Here is a 16202-nt window from a genome sequence, read left to right on the forward strand (position 1 = left end):
TATATATCTATTTATTGTTGTCTTGCAGATACAGTATTAGAGGATGGGGCTTCTACGTGGCAAGAACAGTGATTCAAGATTAATGGGGGGGGGTGATAATGAGGGAGAGACAGAGAAGACATACTCACGCACACTCACTGATTCGCTGGCTCTCTCACTCTCAGAGATGATGGTCTCCTCAGCTGGCCTATAAGGCCCAGCAGCAGGAGCCAGACAGTACCCCTCCCTCTCCCAGCTACTTGCAGGGCTCCTTGCTTAGGGGCATAGATGTTTCTACTGGGGACACATGCTTTGCTCCTCTAATGCTAACCTTTTCACCATACCTCGATCTCATCTAACTCATCAGTGGTCTTTCTCCCATGTCCTGCCTCTGGCCTGGAATGTCCTCTCTCCCCCTGTCTGACAGATAACTATTCTGCCACTCTTTAAAGCCGTATTAAAGGCACATCTTCCAGGGGCCTTTTCTGACTAAGCCCTTTTTTCTTCTTCACCCACTCCCTTCTCTGTCACCCTGACTTTCTTCCTTTATTCATCCCCTCTTCCAGCCCCACAGCACTTATGCACATATCCATAATTTATTTATTTATTTATATTAATGTCTGTGTCCCCTTCTAGCTCACTGTGGGCAAGGAATGTTTTTGTTGATTGTTATATCATACTCTCTCAAGCATTTAATTCAGTGCACTGCACACAATAAGCGCTCAGTAAATACAATTGACTAATTGACTGACTGGATCCCCACCAGAGCTGTAGTTCATAATAATAATAATAATAATAACTGTGGTATATGTTAAGTGCTTACTATGTGTCAGGCATTGTACTATGTGCTGGGGAGGAATACCAGAAAATTGGGTTGGACATAGTCCCTGTCCTACATGGGACTGGCAATCTTAATCCCCATTTTACAGATGAGGGAATTGAGGCCCAGAGAGGTGAAGTGACTTGCAGGCACGTGATGGAGTCAGGATTAGAACACATTTCTTTCTGACTCCCAGTCCTGTGCTATAGCCAGTAGGCCACGCTGCTTCTCCTTCAGAAGATGAAGTGTTCAGGAATCAGAGTCTTTCCTCTCAGACAGGAAGCTGCAGCCATCTTGAGGGGCAGGCCTGAAATGACTTTATCCCAGCATGGCTGTAAGAACCTGGGCCAGCGAGGCTACCAGAGTTCTGGTCATTCACTGCAGGATTTGCATGCCCTTTTCTGTATGTCAAGGAGTCGATCTGGGAGCCAGAAGGAAATTACCAGATGGTGACCAGCAGGTTGGTGGAATAGTCTCAATTAACAGTAGAATTCAAGGGGTGTGTGTGTGGGCGGGTGGGTGGGTGAGGGTGTGTATTGTGGAAGGAGTTCTGGGGGGATCGTGGACTCCCATAGCAGGGGGTAGCTATAGTTGAGTAACTGGTCTGTGAGCTCATTGTGGGCAGGGAATGTCACTGTTTATTGTTGTATTTAACTTTCCCAAGCACCTAGTACAGTGATCTCCACACATTAGGTGCCCAATAAATATGATTGAATGAATGAATGAATGAATTAGTAGATCAGGAGCAGAGGTGAGATGGAAGAGTGTACTGAATGATTCCCAGATATGAGCTACATATGGAAAAGATGTTATGTCAGTTCAAGGAGTATTTTTCCTTACCTTTTATTTGATATAGAAGTCCTCCCCTCACATCATCAAAAAGCAAGGATAAAGAAGCACAAGCTACCATTTAAACTGGTCTTTATCCATTATTAAAGTAAACATCGAGTTTGCTTGGTTTCATCATTTCTCTCTTTCTTCGGAAAACTGTCCTAAATTATGAAGTAATGACTATAAAAAAGCAAATCTACAGATGGCTGCTTTTTTCCTGAATCAAGCTTGTGCATATTGAACAGACATCCTTACAATTTTAAATACAAAAGTATGCAACATAAATTTTGGGGAAGCTATTAGATTGTAATCTCCTCAAAGGGAAGACTTGTGTCAGGTGAATTAGAATTTACTGAGCCACTCAATCCAATGTTCTGCATACAGTAGGCATCCAATAAATATTACTGATCAATTGACTGGTTCAGACTATGTAAGGCTCTAGGAAGGCAACAGTACTGAGCAATTTATTCACCTTGACTACAAGAATGAAATTTTTCTGATTGAAACAGACTTTCAAAAATAAGTGAACACTCTTCAGGGTTTGGACAGTACCTTTTTTTTTCAGTGTAGTACCTGGAGTAGGTTAGTGCATGCTTGTTGAAGGCAGATGAAAATGAGGAGGCACTGGCATATTGAAACTGCCTTCCTCAAGACAGACCAGAGAGCATGCTTGAAAGAAACACTAATGGGCATTCTCCTACCCTTGGACAGAATGCGTAAGCTTGGACAGAATGACTGGGCATCCTTTCCTCACTTTGTCCAAGTTCTCAAGGCAGGTCAATGCCTATTCCATGCTTCCACTAGATGGTATGTTCTGAGTAGGCCAGGGGAGCATGCCTGCCTTTCCAGCTTTGTAGCTTTCCCTTGGGAGAAGAAAAAGGGGGCAACTGGAAATGGCATCTGGCAAATTCGACTTTGCAGCCACCGTAAACCGATGCTAGGCTGATCAGCACTCCTGAGGTTAAAATCAAGTTAGAATTTAAGTAGAATGATAATAATAATGGCAACAACAATAGTAATTACTATTATTATGGTATTTGTTTTGGGGAGCTTTTTTGTTTATTGTTGCAGTTGTATTCTTCCAAGTGATTAGTACAGTGCTCTGCGCACTGTAAGAATGAATGAATTTGTTAAGCACTTTCTATATGCCAGGCACTGTTCTAAACTCTAGGGTAAAGACAAGGTAGTCAGGTTGGACACAGTTCCTGCCCCTAGTGGGGCTCACAGTCTTAATCCCCATTTTACAGATGAGGTAACCGAGGCCCAGTGAAGCCAAGTGATTTGCCCAAGGTCACACACAGCAGACAAGTAGCCGAGCCGGGATTAGTACCCAGGTTCTTCTGACTCCCATCTATCCTCTGGGTGATGCTGCTTCCCCGGTTGAACTCTTGCTATGTGCCAAGCACTGTACTAAGTATCTGGAGTAGATACAAGATAATCAGGTCGTGAGAAACAACATGGCCTAACGGAAAGAGCATGGCCTGGGAGTTAGAGGAACTAGGTTCTAATCCTGGCTCAGCTGCTTGTCCACTTTGTCCTTGGGCAAGTCACTTAATTTCTCTGTGCCACAGTTACCTCCGCTGTAAAATGGAGATTAAGACTATGAATCTCATGGAACAGGGACTGGGTCCTAATTCATTATCTTGTATCTACCCCAATACAATACTGGTACATATTAGAGAAGCAGCATGGGTCAGTGGAAAGAACCAGGGCTTGGGAGTTTGAAGTCGTGGGTTCTAATCCCGGCTCCGCCACTTGTCAGCTGTGTGACTTTGAGCAAGTCACTTAACTTCTCTGGGCCTCAGTTCCCTCATCTGTAAAATGGGAATTAAGACTGTGAGCCCCACATGGGACAACCTGATCACCCTGTATCCCCCAGCACTTAGAACAGTGCTTTGCACATAGTAAGTGTTTAACAAATACCATCATTATTATTATTATTATTAAATGCTTAAAAAATACCATTAAAAAATTAAAATAAGAGGTCAGCCACACAGACCCTGTCCGTCAGCCACACAGATCCTGTCCCATATGGGGCTCACAGTAGGAGGGAGAAGAGAATGTATTTCCCATTTTACAGCTGGGGAAACTGAGGTACAGAAAAGTTAAGTGATTTGCCCTAGGTCACACAGCAGAAGCAGCATGGCATAGTGGATAAAGCAGGGGCCTGGAGTCAAAAGGTCATCAGTCTAATCCTAGCTCTGCCAATTGTGTCATGTTACCTTGGGTAAGTCATTTTACTTCTCTGGGTTTCAGTTACCTCATCTCTAAAATGTGGATTGAGAATGTGAGCCCCATGTGGGACAGGGACTGTGTCCAACCCTATTTGCTTGTATCCAGCTAAGCACTTAGCAGATTGCCTGGCACATTGTAAGTGCTTAACAATTATCACTATTATTATTATTATGTGACAGAGCTGGTATTAGGACACAGGTCCTCTGATTCCCAGGTCCTTGCTCTTTCCAACAAGGTCACAGTGCTTCAAGTTCATTAAGATAAGACCATTAAGATGTAATGTTACAGGAACATTGTGGCATATTTAACAAGATGAAAGCTAGAAGCAAATATATGGCATGGAGACCTAGAAGGGTGAGAGATTGGAGTTGTCAGAATCACACGATGTGAAATTGCTGGCTGTGTATTAAAACAAATGGAAATTTGAACTGAGAAATGACAGCAGAGAAAACTAGGGTGGAAAATGCTACAATATGGCATTTCCTACTTATAGATGTCAGCCATTTATTGCAAAGCATGGTCTCCAAATCAAAAACTTGGAAAATAAACACATTGTCCTAGATAATCTGCTTCATTTATGTAATCTATGATCCCCCGACAATGGAAAATTCAACTAAAATACTGTTGTGAGAAAAATAAAATCATGATTAGAAATATTTATTAAAAGATTCAGAAATAGTTTATTCTTATGAAATATCTTACAATGCCAAGAAAAGCATTAGTTTACCCAGAAGTAATTATTATTAACAATAATAATAATAATAATATTTGTTAAGTGCTTACTATATACCAAACACTGTGCTAAGCACTGGAGTAGATGCAAGAGAATCAATTAACACAGAGTCCCTGTCTCTCATAGAGCTCACAGCCTGAGGGGGATGGAAAAGAGGTATTTAATGTCCATTTTACAGATTATAAAACTGAGGACTAGATATGGTAAATGATTTGCCCAAAGTCACACAGCAGAAAAGCAGAGGATTCAGAATTAGAAATCAGGTCTTCAGATTCCCAGTTGTGTGCTCCACTTGACTGTATGCATCTTGAGTGTGGGCCCTGTGTCTACCAACTCTATTGTAGTTTTCCAAGCTCTGCACAGAGTAAACACTAAATAAATACCATGATTCATTTTTCTTCTAGGCTATCCCTTCCCTGCCAAATCTCTCCTAAGGCTCTGGATTACTGAAATTTTTACTCATTGGTCTCCCCATTTCAATTCTATCAATCAACCAAATGTATTGAGCACTTACTGTGTGTAAAGCACTGTGTATTAAGTGCTTGAGAGAGTACAGTACAACAATATAACAGAATTGGAAGACTTTGCCCTCACTTAAATCTTAGCCACCGTTGTCCTCCTCTGCTCCGCTCCACTCCATCCTCCTCTCGCACCATTTTCACATCTCTGTGCCGCTTCCTATTTCCCTTCTCATTGAGCATGAATGTTCATTACAGACTCCCTACCAGCTGGTCCTACCCTAGCAAATGATGCTCAAATACTGATATAATTATAATAATGTTGGTATTTGTTAAGCGCTTACTATGTGCCGAGCACTGTTCTAAGCGCTGGGGTAGACACAAGGGAATCAGGTTGTCCCACGTGGGGCTCACAGTCTTAATCCCCATTTTACAGATGAGGTAACTGAGGCACCGAGAAGTTAAGTGACTTGCCCAAAGTCACACAGCTGACAAATGGCCGAGCCGGGATTTGAACCCATGACAATCAATGATATAATCAAACCCCCACCCTCTGTTCCAGCACACAAGTCTTTTCGTCATTCCCAACCTTCATCTGCTCTCTCCAAATAACAAGTTTAACCTTGTGCTTGGCACATAGTAAGTGCCTACTAAATACCATCCTTATTATTCAGTCCAAGAAAACACTGGTTAGCAATCCTGCAAAAAATATATTTAGAGCTTACATCCTTATTATTCAGCCAAAGAAACACTGGTATCGATCCTGCAAAAAGTGTATTTAGAGCTTCCTTCCAGACACAGACCACGCTAAGACACCCATCAAGGGAATAGAAGAGGTTGAACGTGTTTGAATTTATTTTAAGTAGCTTGATTTTCATTAGATGGTTGCCTGATTTTCATTAGATTTACACTATTCTTTCAGACATGTGGGTTTATTTTTCTGGTTGCTTTAGAATTCCTTTCTTTCCTTGCTGAGTCTATAAATTTCAGTGAGGATAGGTGCTGCATAATAATGCATGAGTTTAACATGATTACTGGCATCAGAAGCTAATTTTTCCAGGAAAATTGAACGTATCTAGACCTAACAAAGTGAATGACAAATTGAGCTTTATATTTTTGAACTTTTTCCATTAAATGCAAAAGGAACAAGTACCCTGCCATGTGCTAGTCATTCGAAATGGAAGATAAATCAACTAAACGAAAGCATATCAAGGGACTCAACATTAGAAGGACACTTTAAACTTAAAATCACCAGAACAGCCTTCAGAAATGAACGGCTATGATCCCAAGGATAGCTGGCACAAATTTATCTCACCTACTTTTCTTTGATTGGTAATTTAGATCAATTTATTTTATAATACCTTGTTTCCCTCTTTTTATGAGCAGCACTAAACATTATTGATGAGTACAGCCGAGAGGAGGTGGGGAGGGTGAGGTGTGGAAGCTGTGGGACAGGATGAATTGATTGATCATAAATGCGAGGTGAGGCTTTGGACAATCACAAAACTTTCGAAGTGAGAACCTGAATGGAGGACTTTATTAATGGTACTCGGGGGTTATGCAGTGCCATCTGAATTCTCTCCTTGCTTCCAGTCAGGTTTCTGACTGAGCAGTGGGGACAACGATTGATAAGGAAGGCAGGGGGCCAGTACATTGTAAGGTGAGCACAAGAATTATACATACAAGCCATTGTCCACCAGGCGAGACATTTTCAGGCGTTCTTCAGTCAGCAATCTACAGGGATTGTATGTTATTCCCATCTCTGTATTCTTTCCCAGCACTTAATTACAGGGCTCTGTACACAGTAAGTGCTCAATAAAATATTGTTGCTACTACTACTGATGGGAGTGAAGTTTCCGCTCCTTCTGGCTGTTTCACCCCAAACCGCAGTGAGGCCTCGTTCAGACTAGTGAGATGGATGGGATAAGAAAAGAGGCGTCAAATGGCGGTGTTGCAGGTAGGAGACCTTGGAAGGGGAGATGGTGAAGTAGGGAAACTAGGATGAGGTAAAGGGAAAGGAGGGAGCAAGAAGACCAGAGGGGAAGGGAGAAGACAATCCATTCCAAAATATTCTCTAAATCAGCCTTGAATCTTAAACGTGGGTCCAGAACACCCTGAACCCCATTTTCCATTCAATCATTAACTCAGCCACATTTATTGAGCACTTACTGTGAGCAGAGCACTCTACTAAGCATTTGGAAGAGTACAATATAACAAGAAGCAGACACATTCCCTGCCCACAATAAGTTTATAGTCTAGAGTGGGAAACACACACTAATATAAATGAACAAATTACATATGTGTATATATGTGCTATGGGGCCGGGAGGGGTGATGAATAAAGGGAACAAGTCAGGGTGATGCAGAAGGGAGTGGGAGAAGAGGAAAGGAGGATTAGTCAGGGAAGACCTCTTGGAAGAGATGCACCTTTAATAGTGTTTGAAAGTGAAGGGAGTAATTGTCGGATTTGAGGAGAGGGTGTTCCAGGCCAGAGGCAGGACGTGGGTGAAGGCAGGTGGCGAGATAGAATAGATCGAGGAACAGTGAGAAGGTTGGCATTAGAGGAGTGAAGTGTGTGGGCTGGGTTGTAGAGGAGAGTACTGAGGTGAGGTAGGAGCGGGCCAGGTGATTGAGTGCTTTGAAGTCAATGGTGAGGATTTTTTATTTGATGTGGAGGTGGAAGGGCAACCACTGGAGGTTCTTGAGGAGTAGGAAAACGTCCTAAACGTTTTTGTAAAAAAATGATAATAATGATAGGATTTGTTAAGCGCTTACTATGTGCCAAGCACTGTTCTAAGCACTAGGGTAGATATGGGGTAATCAGGTTGTCCCAAGTGGGGCTCATGGTTTTAATCCCATTTTAGAGATGAGGAAACTGAGTCACAGAGAAGTAAAGTGACTTGCCCAAGCCCACACAGCAGATAAGTGGCAGAACCAGGATTAGAACAAACATCCTCTTACTCCCAAGTCTGTGCTCTTTCCACTAAATCATGCTGATCCAGGCAGCAGAGTGAAGTATGGACTGGAAAAGGGCAAAAGCATTTTTCTGTAACTAGCCTGAGCTTTAAACTTTTCTTCTTCTCCAGAAAAAATTGCCAAATCAGAGTTCTGGCTGAGAAGTATTGTTACTTTCCTTTCAAATTACCATCCAGAGCCCAACATTTCAATAGTCTCCCAAAATATCTTCTATTACTGAAACAGAAGCCCTCCAAAACACTGATAATCTGTCCATATGCGAAGACATGACACTTGTGTCAAATATTATGATGTCATCACACTACGGTTAATGAAAAACTGCCAAAACCCCATGACCTGATGGAATACACATATACCCTCCCGCTGTGCATTCTGCTTAGCCACTCACACATCCATTGCTCTATCTTCCGCTCCTATCTCTCGGCTATCCCACAGCTCCAGTATATCATTTGAAATATTGTTTCATTATGTCTCTAAATTATTTCTTATCTTTAGATAGTAAACTACTAAGGGCAGAGATCATGCCTTTCAGCTCTATTTAATCGCTAAGTAGAGAATTTAGGAGGTAGTCCTAAGAAAGAACATACGCCTGGGAGGCAGAGGACTTGAGTTCTAATCCCAACTCTGCCACCTTCCTGCTGTGTGACTATAGATCAGGTGCTTAACCTGTATCATTTTAAAAAATGGCTCTGCACTATCAAGCAAAAAACTCCTCATTATTAACTTCAAAGCTCTCCATCACCTTTCCCCTTCTTACCTGACCTCCTTACTCTCCTTCTACATCCCAGCCCCAACTCTGTCCTCTGGTACTAATCTCACTGTGCCTCATTCTCACCTGTCCCGCCATGGACCCCTTCCCCATATCTTATTTCTGGCCTGGAATGCCCTCCCTCCTCACATCTGCCAAACTAACACACTTCCCCCTTCAAAGCCCTACCGAAAGCTCACCTCCTCCAGAAGGCCTTCCAAGACTAAGCCCCCTTTTCCTCTGCTTGCTCTACCCCCACTCCCCACCCCACAGCAGTTGTGTATATATGTACATATTTATAATTATAATTCTATTTTTATTAATGATGTGTATATATCTATAGTTCTATTTATTTATAATGATGCTACCAATACCTGTTTACTTGTTTTGATGTCTGTCTCCCTCCTTCTAGACTGTGAGCCCGTTGTAGCCAGGGATTATCTGTATTTGTTACTGAATTGTACTTCCCAAGTGCTTAGTACATTGAGAGCACATAGTATGTGCTCAGTAAATACAACTGAATGAATGAATGAATGAATGTTGGAGACAAATATAAGGTATGCCTAAATCAAAACGGGAAGGTTCACGATGCACGCGGTCAAGATATTCATTCTAAGAATGGACCTGTTTTTGAAGAGGAACAAGGAGCCAACCATGCTGATTCGCTAATGAACTTCAAACTACTTCCTTAGACACCTTTAGCAGAAAGGTGGAACACTGATAATGATAAAATGCACTTGGATCTGTGCCCTTTGGGAGTTTTGTATTCACCCACCCTCATCCCCAAAGGTCTCAGATCCTGCAGATCCATAAATTATTTATTTACATTAATATCTGAATCCCTCTTTCAACTGTAAGCTTGTTGTGGGCAGGGAATGTGTCAACCAACTCTGTTGTACTATACTCTCCCAAGCACTTTTTACAGTGGTCTGCACAACAGTAAGCACTCAATAAAAACTACTGATGGATGGATTCATATAAGTAAATTATGGGCATGTACGTAGGTGCTGTGGAGCTAAGAGTGGGTGAAAATCAAGTCCTTGAAGGGTAAGGATGAAACAAAATTCAAAGTCAATATAAGTTGATCCCACACTGCCCTTCAACACTTCCTTACCTTTGCACTTGAGTCCTCACTGCCTAAATACATAGATAATCTATTCCCCAAGATAGCATGTATGTCCATCTCTTTAATCTCTATTGCTTTCCTCTATCTGAAATGTTTTAATGTCTATCTCCCCTGCTAGAAGGTAAGCTATTAAGGGCTGAGATGGTGTCTTCTAACTTCATCATGCTCTCCTGAGCACTTTACTTAAGTGCTCCATGCTAAGTAGGTGCTAAATAAATATTACTGATTGATTGTTCTGAACTTCTCAAGTGACTACTATGGTGCACTTAACCAAGTGGGTGCTCAATAAATACTACTACTACTTCTATTATCAGAATGGACAGGCATTTAAAGATGCCTTGGTGCCACCTCCAAATCTGAGTCAAATTTTACTCGATCCATGATGGCCTTCACCTTCTGCTTCCCATGTCACTCCAAGGAAAGTATGACCATCTAACTAATTCAAATACCTCCAAATGGTCCTCTGGATATACATTTCTATGAAAATCAAACCCAAAGAAATTACCAGTGAGAAGCTAATAAACTAAATTTCTTCTAGGCTCATTGCCTGATATCATTTAGGACCTGGGTATACTCTTATTGAATAATAAGAACATAATTAAAATAGCACCTATGAAACAGGCTCAGAGAAGCGAAGAAATCAGGCAATAAACCTTTAAAAATTCTGACAAAAAAACCAACCAACAGCTCACGGTGTTGCTTCTATGGTTCTTAAGGCTGCAGATGTCTGCTGCCATCAGATGCATCGTCTATTTCTAGATGTGTTTGACAAGGAGGTGAACATTTTTGCAGACTAATAGAATTTTTTTTTAAACCCATCACAGTGTGAAATACTGCTACTGGTGCAGAAACTGCTTTCTTACCAGTTGTTGTGGGTGGAACACTGAAACTCCATCTTTTAAATATTCTGTTCCCGAGACAAGCTGTTCATCCAATTCTGGGTGACTATACACTGTTCTGACCATTATTCTTCTTACCTTTAGTACAAAGATACTTCAAAACCTAGGAACTAATTTCACCACCACTCTTTGCAGATACCAGCCCATTCTGACACTCAGCCGGAGGGCCAGCCCCAAATTTAATCTGCTAAAATTTAGGATGAGGCATTGAACCAAATGCTCTAGTCTGTGGCTCACCTGGGGAGTTTGGGCTACAGCTGAAGAGGAGGTGCTGTGAGATCCGGCTTTGATTTAATCTTCAGATAAAGAAGCAGAGTGGCCTAATGGAAAGAGCACAAGCCTGGGAGTCAGAAGGACTTGAGTTCTAATCCCTGCTCCCCCATTTATCTGCTGTGTGGCCATGGGTAAGTCACTTAACTGCTCTGGGTCTCAGTTACCTCATCTGTAAAATGGGGATTGAGACTGGGAGCCCCGAGTGGAACAAGGATTGAGTCCGACCCGATTTGCTTGTATCCACCTCAGTGTTTAGTACAGTGCCTGGTACATTGTAAGCACTTAAATATCATTATTTAAAAAGGGTAGTCTTTCAAAACATTAGACTTTCTAGAGTTTGGATCCAGACTATCATTTGCTATCTACTGCTTTTGAGCTACAGTAACCCATTTCATAAGATATGTAGAGACAGTGGTGATGGCTGCTGTTTAGACACATATTTATTTATGTGGAAGTTGAAAGCTGAAGTCAAAGTGCTCCCCTGCCAGTAGGGTCCAGGGCCTTCTGAGGGAACCCCCACCTGCTGTTCCCCAAACACCATCATGGGATAAAAATTGGTCCATGATGGAAAGTGAAGACAGGCTGAATAGGAAGACACAGATAAGCGTGGTGTGCAATTTAGTAAGGAGAGATTGTTTCTCAATTGCTTATTTTATTCTCCCCTCTCCTTTTTTTCCCTCTGCACCGCATCTTAGACTATGAGCCTTTTGAGTGCCCAGAAGTGAATCTAAATCAATAACCAGTGCTTCATAAATTTTTAAATACATAATCAAGTTATTGATGGGTTATTTGCATTATCAATCAATGGAATTTATTGAGTATCATGTGAAGATCTGTAATTTATTTCAGCGTGGCTCAGTGGAAAGAGGCTTGGGAGTCAGAGGTTGTGGGTTCGAATTCCGGCTCTGCCACTAGGCAGCTGTGTGACTGTGGGCAAGTCACTTCATTTCTCTGTGCCTCAGTTACCTCATCTGTAAAATGGGGATTAAGACTGTGAGTCTCACGTGGGACAACCTGATTACCCTGAATCTACCCCAGAGTTTAGAACAGTGCTCTGCACATAATAAGCACTTAACAAATACCAACATTATTATTATTATTATATTAATGTCTGTCTCCCTCTCTAGATTATAAACTCATTGTGGGCAGGGAATGTTTCTGTTTATTGTTGTGCTTAGAATAGTGTTCTCCACACAGTAGATTCTCAATAAATATGATGAGGGAAATGCAAAGCACTGTACTAAGCTTTTGGGAGAGAACAAAACAACAAAACAGTTTCCATTTTATTAGTAATTTGAAATGTTTGGCTGGACTCTACTTTGACTAGACTCACTGTAGGCCTAGAATCAGAATCAATCCATTACATCTTCTAGTGCTAGATTTCTAATCCTTTTTACTAATGGTTAGGTATAAAATGATTTACAGGAACAATAATTTGTAGGTCAGCCTTGACTCTATGATTAGATGAGTCAAAGTGTACCCATAGATAGCTTTCTCTTTCTCAAAAATCAAACACTAGGCTCCAGCTAATTACAGCATTTACTGTGGTGTCCATTATTCAAATCAAGGAGAACAAATGGATAATAAGGACATAGTGAAAAAAAGTTTAAAATCATTGTTTATCTAGAGTGGAAAAAGTGTCTTATTGAATACAATATGCTAAGTTAAATGAGTTCTATTCAATTAATCAATTATATTTACTGATCACTTACTGTATGCAGAGCACTGTACTAAGTGTTTGGGAGAGTACACTGTAACAGAGTTGGTAGATACTTTCTCTACCCACAAGGAGCTTATAGTCTAGAGGGGAAGAGAGAGATTAAAGTAATTTATGGATGTGTATAAGTACTGTGGGGTTTAGGGTGGGTGAATAAAGGGTACAAATCCAGGACACAGATGATGCAGAAAGGAGCGGGAGTAGGGGAAATGTGACCTTAGTTGAGGAAGGCATCTTGGAGGAGATGTGATTTTAATAGGGCTGGGGAGAGTTATGGTCTGTCAAATATGAAATGGGAAGGAGTTCCAGACTGGAGGCAGGAAATGAGCATGGGGTCAATGGTGCGATTGAGGTGCAGTGAGTAGGTTGGCATTAAAGGAGCAAAAATTAGAGTGGGTGGGTTGTAGTAGGAGAGCAGTGAGGTGAGGTAAGAGGGGGCAAGGTGACTGAGTGCTTTAAGGTCAATGGTAATGAGTTTCTTTTTGATGCAGGAATGAATAGGCAACCATGGGAGGTTCTTGGGAAGTGGAGACATGGACTGAACGTTTTGTTAGAAATGATCCAGGCAGCAAAATGAATAATAGACCTAAGTGAGGAGAGACAAGAGGAAGAGAGGTCAGTGAGGGGGGTGACACAGTAGTCAAGGAAGGATAGGATAAGTGCTTGGATCAATGTGGTAGCAGTTTCTAATGGACAGAACATTCTTTTCTTAAAAGAACCAGGGCAACTTTCTCCAGAACAAAGACAATAGCCAGATGGATGATTGCTCCCATCCACATAGAAGTAGCACTGGGAGAGGAGAGAGTGAAGTGTTTTTATGGTACTTGTTAAGCACTTATTATGTGCCAAGCACTGTATTAAGCATTGGGGTAGATACAAGTTAATCAGTTGGACTCAGTGTCTTTCCATATGGGTCTCACATCTAAGTAGGAGGGAGAACAGATTTTGCAGTTGAGGAAACTGATGCTGGAGAAGTTAAGTGACTTGCCCGAGGTCACATAACAGGCAAGTGGTGGAGCTGAAAACAGTATCCAGGCCCACACTAGCTCCCAGGCCTGTGTTCCTTACACTAGGTCACCTACTTCTTATTAACTTGTTCCTCTTCGACTCTGCTGAACCACTCTACTGCCAGCTTTGGATGTTTCCACCATTGTACGCTCTGCTGTCCTACATCTATCAACTAAATATGAGTCATTAAAATTGTCATTAACCTATTTCTAAATTGTTCATTCTTGCCTATGAGCATTATTGTGTACTATGGAAGGATACAGTAGGGAGAAGGGGTTTGTTTGGGTTGGACTTAATAAAATGATATGGAAAAATTCCAACTGAACGCTCAAACCTTCCACTGGAGGTTCACTGGGGCTGGGTGTTAGTCCATCCCCTGTATCAGCAGTTCATTCCACGCTGACACTAATGAAATAGACTGTTCATGGTTAGAAAATGGCTGGGAAATGTAGAACCGATGGAGGAAGGGGTCTGAGGACCTGAACCCTAGAACAGGAACCTGGGAAGTAGTGTAGTCCAGTGGAAAGAGCACAGACCTGGGAGTTGGAAGACCTGGGTTCTAATACAGGCTCCATTACTTGTCTGCTGTGTGGCCTTGGGAAAGTCACCTCACTTCTCTTTGCCTCAGTTACCTCATCTATAAAATGGGAATTAAAATTGTGAGCCCAATGTGGGACAGAGACTGAGACCTGCCTGATTGGCCTGTATTTATTCCAGCGCTTAGTACAGTGCCTGGCACATAGTAAGCACTTAACAAATTTTTTTAAAAACTTTAAAAAAAGAAACCAGAAACCTTCCCTCATTGAGCTATTCTCTGCTGCTCTACTACATAAAAACCCACCATTTGAGTACTTGTTATACATTCACTGATGATAAAAATAAGGGTGATGATGAGAGAGAATGATGGTGCAGGAAGGAGAAGGAGGAGTGGTGGTGGAGGAGGAGGAGGAGGAGGAGGAGGAGGAGGAGGAGGAGGTGGAAGAAGGTAACTTGGGAGAAGACTTTTCCTTCCATTTTTAGGCTTCTAAAACAGTAAGATGATGATGAAGATCCATTCTGGATTTTGATAAAAGCTCACGTAGGTGGCTCTACTTAAATCCAAAGGACACCTAGGAATAGTATTGAAAAATTATTTTAAATGTTCTCAATGAGATGCTTAAAATAAAAATACCACCAAATATAATTTTCTTCCTCCTAATTATGTGAACTACAATTTCACTAAAAATTTCTTAAATGTATATAGCACCTTTCTTCCAAGTAGCTTGACGAGTTTCATGTGTACCTCTTCATTAAAGCGAGTCTTTATTCAGTGATAGATGTGTATTCAGTGATAAATGTGGGCATCATACCAAAGTTAAAAATGTAATTCTAGCTTTCCTATCTATGGTCCTTATAGGCACAGCAACATCCCTTTAGAGCTTTGAGAGAAAACAAACTCTTTTAGTACCTCTGCTTCTTTGGTTAATGCAGGTTTGAGCTTCCCCCTGTTGGAAGTTCTCTACCCTGTTTGTTGCTGTTGTTGTTTTATTTCATTTTTACGGTATGTGTTAAGTGCTTCCTATGAACCAGGCACTGTACTGTGATAGATTCAAAGTAATTGGATTGGAAACATTCATATTCCACATCAGGTTCATGTCTAAATCTCCATTTTACAGATGAGGTAACTAAGGCACAGAGAAGTTAAGTGGCTTGCCCAAGATCACCCAGGAAACAGGTGGCAGAACCAGGTTTAAAAACTCAGGTCCTCTGACTCCCGCATCCATGCTCTTTCCACTAGATCATGCTTCTTGACTCCGTTCGTATGTTTGACTTTAAACCATTTCTTCTACCATTCCACTCTTGTATTTGAGTTGCCCACTCAGCCTCGCTTCTGAGTGCTGTGACTGTTGGCATGCTGGGGTGGGCAGAAGAGCCATGTGATCATTGACTGAGTAGCCCCCAGTCCATATCAACTGATCTTCCCCTAGGTGCTCCACAACCCACAAAAGAATCTATGCAACAACTGGGGACAACTACACTTAGATGATGTTTAGTATATTTGCAAAAAGAAGACACATTCCCTTCCTGGTGCTTATGCCAACTGAAATGTCCCTCTGCAGGCTTACTCCAGTCTACTTTCCCCTCTGCCTAAGTGGGAAAGTCAGACTGAATGTTAGCAGCAGTTTCCATATTATTCTATACACCATTAATCAATTCTGGGTTTTCTATAGTAAAATGGGCGATAAAACGTGTGGTAACAGAAATACAAAAGGCAAAAATGTCAACAGTCAATAGTTCCAATAATTGTCCCCCACAAACCTTTTTCAGAGCTATTCAGAAGCAGTATTGTACAATCTGAATCTTAGCTCCTTTCATTTCCTCAGCTCACTCCCTGCGGGTGGTGTTAATTAGCAGTGAAAT

General features: G+C 41.5%; 1 protein-coding gene across 10 annotated transcripts in view; it reads right to left on the bottom strand.

Annotated features, from left to right (window-relative positions):
• MBNL2 (muscleblind like splicing regulator 2) overlaps positions 1-16202 on the bottom strand; it is a 140393-nt gene that overhangs the window by 49942 nt on the left and 74249 nt on the right. The window lies entirely within an intron of this gene.

This window comes from Ornithorhynchus anatinus, chromosome 10 (assembly GCF_004115215.2).
Source record: "Ornithorhynchus anatinus isolate Pmale09 chromosome 10, mOrnAna1.pri.v4, whole genome shotgun sequence".
Lineage (NCBI taxonomy): Eukaryota > Metazoa > Chordata > Mammalia > Monotremata > Ornithorhynchidae > Ornithorhynchus > Ornithorhynchus anatinus.